The following is an 8,522-nucleotide window of genomic DNA, read 5'->3' as shown; positions in this document are numbered from 1 at the left end:
CAAAGGGACTGGAGGGAACAGAAATATTTCGGCGCAAATACTAGCAGAGTGGAGCAAAATGGGAGCGGAAACAAAGGGAGTTGGAAGAAGTGAAATGTTCCGGCGCAAATGGGAGCAAAATGGGAGTGGAGAGTACTGAAAGGCTGCAGCGCAAATAGAAGTGACGCGGATCGAAATGGGAGAGCAGTGAGCTGAAAGTTTGCAGCGCAAATGGAAGTGTGGTGGAATGAAATGGGAGCTGAAACATGAGAGTGGGGAGAACAGAAATGTAGCTGTGCAAATAGTAGCGGAGTGGAGTGAATAAGTTGTGGAAACAAAGAGAGGAGAGAGAAATTAAAGGTTGCTGCGCAAATGGAAGCAGAGCGAAATGGGAGCGGAAAAGAAAGGAATGGAGAGTAATGAAAGGTTGTGTCACAAATGGGAGCGGAAAGAAAAAGAGAGCAGAGAATAGAAAGGTTGCAGAGAAAATTGGAGAGGTGCTGAACGAAATGGGAGCGGAAAGAAAGGGACTGGAGAGAACCGAAATGTAGCGGTGCAAATAGGAGCGGAGTGGAACAAAATAGGAGCGGAAACAAAAGGAGTGGAGAGAAATGAAAGGTTTCGGCGCAAATGAAAGCAGAGCAAAATGGGAGCAGAAACAAAGGGAGAGGAGAGTACTGAAAGGCTGTGGCGCAAATGGGAGCGGAGCGGAGCGAAATGGGAGTGGAAAGAAAAGAAGTGGGGAGAACTGAAAGGTTGCAGCGCAAATGGGAGCGGAACGGAACGAAATATGAGCTAAAACAAAGGGACTGGAGAGAACAGAAATGTTTCGGTGCAAATAGGAGTAGAGTGGAGCGAAATAGGAGAGGGAAAAAAGAGAGAGGAGAGAAATGAAAGGTTGCGGCGCAAATGGGAGCAGAGCGAAACCGGAGCGGAAAAGAAAAGAAATGGAGAGTACTGAAAGGTTGTGGCACAAATGGGAGCGGCGCTATGCAAAACGGGAGTGGAAAGACTGGGAGTGGAGATAACTGAAAGGTTGCAGCACAAATGTGAGTGGAACTGAACGAAATGGGAGCGGAAAAAAAGAGAGAGGAGAGAACTGAAAGGTTGCGGCGCAAATGGCAGCAATAGAGATTGAAATGGGAGCAGAAATGATCAGAATAGAGAACTGAAAGATTGCAACGCAAACGGGAGTGGAGTGGAGCAAAGTAGGAGAGGAAACAAAGGGAGTGGAGAAAAATTAAAGGTTACGGCGCAAATGTGACTACACCAAAATGGGAGTGGAGAGAATTGAAACGTTGTGGCGCAAATGGTTGCAAACTGGGGCGAAATGGTAGCGGAACCAAATGGAGGGAAGAAAACTGTAAGGTTGCATCAAAAATGGGAGCAGATCAAAGCAAAATGGGAGAGGAAAAAAAGGGAGTGGAGAGAACTGTAAGGTTGCGGTGCAAATTGGAGCAAAGTGGAATGAAATGGGAGCAGAAACAAACGGAGTGGATTGAACTGACAGTTGGCAGAGCAAATGACAGCGGAGCGGAATGAAATGGAATCTGAAACAACGGGAGAGAAAAGAACTGAATGATTGCGGCGCAAATGGGTGTAGAGAAAAATTGGTGAGGAACCAAATGGAGTTGATAGAACTGTTAGGTTGCATCGCAGATGGGAGCGGATTGGAGCGAAATGGTTGTGGAAAGAAAGAGAATGGAGAGAACTGAAAGGTTGCGATGGAAATGGGATCGAAGCGGAGCAAAACGGGAGCGAAAACATAGGGTTAGGAGAGAATTGATATGTTGGGGAGCAAATGGGAGCAGAGCGGAGCGGAGCGAAATGTGAGCGGAAAGAAAGGGTGTGGAGATAACTGAAAGGTTGCGTCGATAATGGGAGCGGTGCAGAATGAAATGGGAGCTGAAAAAAAAGGACTGGAGAGAAGAGAAATGATGAGGCGCAAATACAGCTGAGCGCCGTGAAATGGGAGTGGAAAATAGGAAAGAGGAGAGAACTGAAAGGTTGCAGCACAAATGGGAGCAGAGAAAAATGGGTGCAGAACCAAATGGAGGGGAGAGAACTGTAAGGTTGCGGTGCAAAGGGGAGCGAAGCAAAGCGAAATGGTAGTGGAAAGAAAGGGAGTGGACAGAAATGAAAGGTTTCCGTGCAAATGGGTGTGGAACGGAAATAAAGTGAGTGGAGAGAAGTGAAAGGTTGCAGCGCAAATGGGAGCAAATCGAAGCGAAATAGGAGCGGAAACTAAAGGAGTGGAGAGATGTGAAAGGTTGCAGCGCAAATGGGAGTGGAGGAGAGGGAAATGGGAGTGTAGAGAACTGAAAGGCTGCAATGCAAATGGGAGCAAAGCGGAGCAAAATGAGAGCGGAAGCAATGGGAGTGGATTGAACTGAATGTTTGCGGCGCATATGAGAGAAAAGCGGAAGTAAATGGGATCGGAAACAACAGGAGAGAAAAAAATTGAATGATTGTGGCGCAAATGGGATTAGAGCGTATAAAAAGGGAGTGGAAATGAAAGTTTGCATCGCAAATGGGAGAATATCGGAGGGAAATGGTTGTGGAAGCAAAGGGAGTGGATAGAACAGAAAGTTTGCATTGTAAATGGAAGCAAAGCAAAATGGGAGCAGAAAAAAAAAAGTGTGGAGAGAACGGAAAGTTTGTGGTGCAAATGAGAGCAGAGCGGAGCGAAATGGCAGTGAAAAGGACTGATATGTTGCAGCGTAAATGGGATTTGAGCAAAGCGAAATGGGAGTCTTGAGAAGTGAAAAGTTCTGGCGCAAATGGGAGTGGAGCGAAATGGGAGCGGAAACAAATGGATTGTGGAGAACTGAAAAGTTGTATCGCAAATGGGAGCGGATTGGAGCGAAATGGTTGTGGAAGCAAAGGGAGGGGATAGAACTGAAAGTTTGCAGTGTAAATGGAAGCAGAGAAAAATGGGAATGGAGGGAAGAGAAATTTTGCGGTGCAAATGGGAGCGGAGTAGCGAAATGCTAGCAGAAACAACAGGACTGGAAAGAACTGAAAGTCTGCGGTGCAAATGGGAGCAAAGCGGAGTAAAATGGGAGTGCAGAGAACAGATATGTTGTGGTTTAAATGGGAGCGGAGCGAAACGGGAGCGGAACCAAAAGAAGTGGAGAGACCTGTAAGGTTGCATAGGAAATGGGAGTGGAGCGGAGTGAAATGTGAGTAGAAACAAAGGTAGTGGAGAGAACTGAAAGGTTGCGGTTCAAATGGGAGTGAAGCATAGTGAAATGGGGGTGAAAACAAAGGATGCCGGGAGAAATGAAAGGCTATGGTGCAAATGGGAGCGGAGCGAAATGGTTGTGGAAAGAAAGGGAAGGGAGAGAACTGAATAGTTACAATGCAAATGAGAGTTTAGCGGAGCGAAATGGGAGCGGAAACAAATTGAGTGGGGACAAGGGAAAAATTGCGGCGCAAATGGGAGCAGTGCAGAATGGAATAGGAGCTGAAACAAAAAGACTGGAGAGAACAGATATGTAGAGGCACAAATAGGAGCAGATCTGAGCGAAATGGGAGAGGAAACTAAGGGAGTGGGGACAAGGGAAAGGTTGCGGCGCAAATGGATCGGTGCAGAATGAAATGGGGGCTGAAAATAAACGACTGGAGAGAACAGAAATGTTGAGGCGCAAATAGGAGTGGAGCGCAGTAAAATGAGAGTGGAAAAAATGAAAGACGAGAGAACTGAAAGACTGCGGTGGAAATGGGATCGAAGTGGAGCAAAATGGGAGCAAAAACAAAGGGAGTAGAGAGAAGTGAAATGTTGCGGCTCAAATGGGAGTGGAGCAGAGCAAAATGGGAGTGGAAACAAAGAAAGCGGAGAGAACTGAATGTTTGCGGTGCAAATTGGAGTGTAGCCAAATCAAAGGGAGTGGATAGAACTGAAATGTTGTGGTGCAAATGGGAGCGGAGCAAAATGGGAAAAGAAACAAAAGGGAGTGGAGAGAATGGAAAGTTTGTGGTGCAAATGGGAGTGGAAGAACAATATAGTAGCAGAAACAAAAGGACTAGAGAGAATTGAAGGGATGTGGCGCAAATGGGAGCGGGGCAAAATGGTAGCGGAACCAAAGGGAGGGAAGAGAACTGTAAGGATGCATCAGAAATGGGGGCAGAGCGGAGAGAAATGGGAGTGGAAACAAAGAGAGTGGATTGAAGTGAAAGCTTGCGGCACAAATGAGAGCAGAGTGGAACGAATTTGAATCGGAAACAATGGGAGAGAAAAGAACAGAAAGATTTCAATACAAATGGGGTTGGAGTGGAGAAAAAGGGAGTGGAGAGAACTGTAAGGTTGCGGAGCAAATGGGAGCGAAGCGGAGAAAAATGGGAGAGGAAACAAAGGGAGAGGATTGAAGTGAAAGCTTGTGGCGCAAATGAGAGTGGAGCAGAATGAATTGGAATTGGAAACAGTGGGAGAGAATAGAACTGAAAGATTGCTAAAGAAATGGGATTGGCGTGCAGAAAAAGGGACTGGAGAGAACTGGAAGGCTGCGGTACAAATGGGAGTGGAAGAACAAAATAGTAGCAGAAAAAAAGGGACTGGAGAAAACTGAAGGTATGTGGCGCAAATGGGAGCGGAGTGAAATGGTAGCGGAACCAAATGGAGGAAAGAGAATTGTAATGTTGCATCAAAAATGGGAGCAGAGCGGAGCGAAATGGGAGTGGAAAGAAAGGGAGTGGATTGAACTGAAAGTTTGCGGCGTGAATGTGAGCGGAGCGGAACAAAATAGAATCAGAAACAAAGAGGGAGAAAAGAACTGAATGATTTCGACGCAAATGGGATTAGAGCAGAGAAAAAGGGAGTGGAGAGAACTGAATGGTTGCGGTGAAAATGGGAGCAGAGCAGAGCAAAATGTTACCGGAAACAAAATTAAATGGAGAGAACTGAAAGATTGTGGTGCAAATGGGAGTGGAGTGGAGCAAAATGGAAGTGGAAACAAAGGGTCTGGAGAGAACAGAAAGGTTGCAGCTCAATTGGGAGCAACGCGGAGCGAAATGGGAGTGCAGAGAACTGAAATGTTGCGACACAAATGGGAACGGAGCTATGCGAAATGGGAGTGGAAACAAAGGAAGTGGAGAGAACTGAAAGATTGAGGTTCCAATGGGAGTTAAGGCTAGCGAAATGGTAGGGGAAACTAATTGAAAGGAAATAAATGAAAGTTTGTGGTGCATATGATGCCAAAGCGAAGCGAAATGGGAGTGGAAAGAATGGGAGTTGAGATAACTGAAAGGTTGCGGTGCAAATGGGAGCAGAGAAAAATGGGTGTGGAAACAAATGGAGGGGAGAGAAGTGAAATGTTTAGGCGAGAATGGGAGTGAAATGGGAGCGGAGAAAAGTGAAAGGCTGCGGCGCAAATAGGAGCGGCGTGGAGCGAAATAGGAGTGGAGAGAACTGAAAGTTACAGCTCAAATAGGATCGGAGCAGAACGAAATGGGAGATGAAACAAAGGGACTGGAAAGAACAGAAATCTAGTGGAGCAAATACTAGCGGAGTGGAGCGAAACGGGAGAGTAAAGAAAGGGAGTGGAGAGAAGTGATATGTTCAGGTGAGAATGGGAGCAGTGCAAAATGGGTGTGGCCAGAAGTGAAAGGCTGCGGCACAAATAGGAGTGGCGCGGAGCGAAATGGGAGTGCAGAGAACTGAATGGCTGCAGAACAAATAGGATCGGAGCCGAACAAAATGGGAGCTGAAACAAAGGACTGGAAAGAACAGAAATGTAGTGGTGCAAAGAGGAGCGAAGTGAAGAGAAATAGGAGCGAAAAGAAAGTAAGTGGAGAGAAGTGAAATGTTCCGGCGAGAATGGGAGCAGATCCAAATGGGAGTGGAGAGAAAGGAAATGTTTCAGAGAGAATGGGAGCACTGCAAAATGGGAGTGGAGAGAAGTGAAATGTTCCGGCGAGAATGGGAGCAGTACAAAATGTAAGTGGAGAGAACTGTAAGGTTGCGGTGCAAATGGCAGCAAAGTGAAATTGGAGTGGAAAGAAAGGGAGTGGAGAGAACTGAAAGGTTACGTCGCAAATGGGAACAAAACAGAGTGAAATGGTAGAGGAAAAGTTTGGAATGGAGAGTTCTGAATGGTTGTGGCGCAAATGGGAGCAGTGTGGAGCGAAATGGGAGTGGAAAGAAATGGAGTGGAGAGAACTGAAAGGGTGCAGAACAAACAAGAGAGGAGCGGAATGAAATCGGAGCGGAAGCAAAGGGACTGGAGAGAACAGAAATGTTGAGGTGCAATAGGAGCGGAGTGAAGCAAAATAGGAGCTGAAAAAAAGAGAGAGGAGGGAAATGAAAGGTTGCGGCGCAAATGGGTGCAGAGTGAAATGGGAGCGGAAATGAAAGGAATGGAGAGAACTGATAGGTTGTGGCACAAATGGGAGCGGAGCGGTGCGAAATGGGAGCGGAAATAAAGGCACTGGAGAGAAAAGTAATGTTGCGGCGCAAATAAAAGTGGAGTGGAGCATAATGGGAGCGGAACCAAAGGGAGTGGAGTGAAGTGAAAAGTTGCAGCGCAAATGAAAGAGGACTGAAAATGGAATGGAAAAAAAAGGAGAGGAGAGAACTGAATGGTTTCGGTGCAAATGGGAGCAGCGCAGAGCGAAACAGCAGTTGAAACAAAGTGACTGGAAGGAGCAGAAATGTAGCGGTGCAAATAGGAGCGGAATGGAGAAAAATAGGAGCGGAAAGAAAGTAAGTGGACGGAAGTGAAATGTTCCAGTGAGAATGTGAGCAGTGCAAAATATGTGTGGAGAGAAGTGAAATGTTCCGAGGAGAATAAAGCATAGCAAAATGGGAGTGGAGAGAAGTGAACAGTAGAGGCGCAAATGGCATGGGAAACAAACGGAGTAAAGAGAACTGTAAGGTTGAGGTGCAAATGGGAGCAGAGAGAAATTGAAGCGGAAAAAATGGGAGTGGAGAGAACTGTAGGGCTGCGAAGCAAATGGGAGCGGAGCGGAGTTTAATGAGAGTGGAAACAATGGGACTGGAGGGAACAGAAATGTTGCAGCGGAAATACTAGCAGAGTGGAGCGAAACAAAAGCAGAAACAAAGGGAGTGGAGTGAAGTGAAATGTTCTGGCGAGAATGGGAGCAGTGCAAAATGGGAGTGGAGAGAACTGTAAGGTTGCAGCACAAATGTGAGCGCAACTAAACAAAATGGAAGCGTAAACAAAGGGACTGGAGAGAACAGAAATGTTGCGGCGCAAATGGGAGCGGAGCGGATTGAAATGGCAGTGGACACAATGTGACTGGAGGGAACAGAAATTTTGCGGCGCAAATACTAGAGGAGTGGAGTGAAACGGGAGCAGAAACAAAGGGAGTGGAGAGAACAGAAATGTTCCGGCGCAAATGGGAGTGAAATGGGAGTGGAGAGAAGTGAAAGGCTGTGGCAAAAATAGGAGCGGCGCAGAGCGAAATGGGAGTGCAGAGAACTGAAAGGTTGCAGCGCAAATGGGAGTAGAGTGAAATGGGAGCGGAAAAGAAAGGGAGTGGAGAGACACCACTCGTAACAGGACGCCAGCTGGACTTAACTCCATTAACCACTACCCTCTGGGCACGGCCTTCCAGCCAGTTCTCCACCCAGTGAAGAGTGAACCTGTCCACACCACGGGCTGCCAGTTTCCTCAGGAGAATACTGTGGGAGACCGTGTCGAAGGCCTTGCTGAAGTCCTGGTAGACTACGTCAACAGCCTTTCCCTCATCTACCTGTCTGGTCACCCAGTCATAGAAGGAGATGAGGTTGGACAAGCACGACCTGCCCCTGGTGAACCCGTGCTGGCTGGGTCTGATCCCCTTGTTGCCATGCACGTGTCGTGTGATTTCCCTCAAGATCATCTGCTCCATAACTTTCCCTGATACTGAGGTCAGGCTGACAGGCCTGTAGTTCCCCGGGTCTTCCTTACGGCCTTTCTTGTAGATGGGAGTCACATCGGCAAGCCTCCAATCTTGTGGGACCTCTCCAGATAACCAGGAATTCTGATAGATGGCAGAAAGTGGCTCAGCAATCACCTCTGCTAGCTCCCTCAGCACCCTTGGGTGGATCCCATCTGGCCCCATGGACTTGTGGCAGTTCAGATGGAGGAGTAGTTCTCTGACAATCTCTGCTTGAATCACAGGGGGTGCATTATGCACTTCGTCCCGGACTTCCAGGTCAGGGCAAGTACCGTGTGGACAACTCCTCTGTCTATTAAAGGCAGATGTGAAGAAGGCATTGAGAACCTCAGCCTTTTCCTTATCATCTGTGGTTACATTCCCTGCCTCGTCAAGTAAAGGAGGGAAATTTTCCTTAGTTTTTTTCTTGCTGTTAATGTATTTGTAAAAGGGTTTCCTGTTCTCCTTTACAGCAGTAGCCAGCCTAAGTTCAAGCTGGGCTTTAGCATTTCTAATTTTCTGCCTGCAAATCTTGGCCAGTTCTCTGTAGTCACCCCAAGTAGCCTGTCCCATCTTCCAGAGGACATAGACTCTCTTTTTCTCTCAGAGTCTAAACAAAAGTTCCCGGTTCATCCACACTGGTCTTTTTCTCCTCCGGCTCGACT

The sequence above is a fragment of the Cyrtonyx montezumae genome, unplaced genomic scaffold (assembly GCF_038088225.1).
Source record: "Cyrtonyx montezumae isolate F1298 unplaced genomic scaffold, pur_monq_1.0 scaffold_28, whole genome shotgun sequence".
In the NCBI taxonomy this organism is placed as follows: domain Eukaryota; kingdom Metazoa; phylum Chordata; class Aves; order Galliformes; family Odontophoridae; genus Cyrtonyx; species Cyrtonyx montezumae.
Note: the sequence above shows the minus strand (reverse complement) of the source record.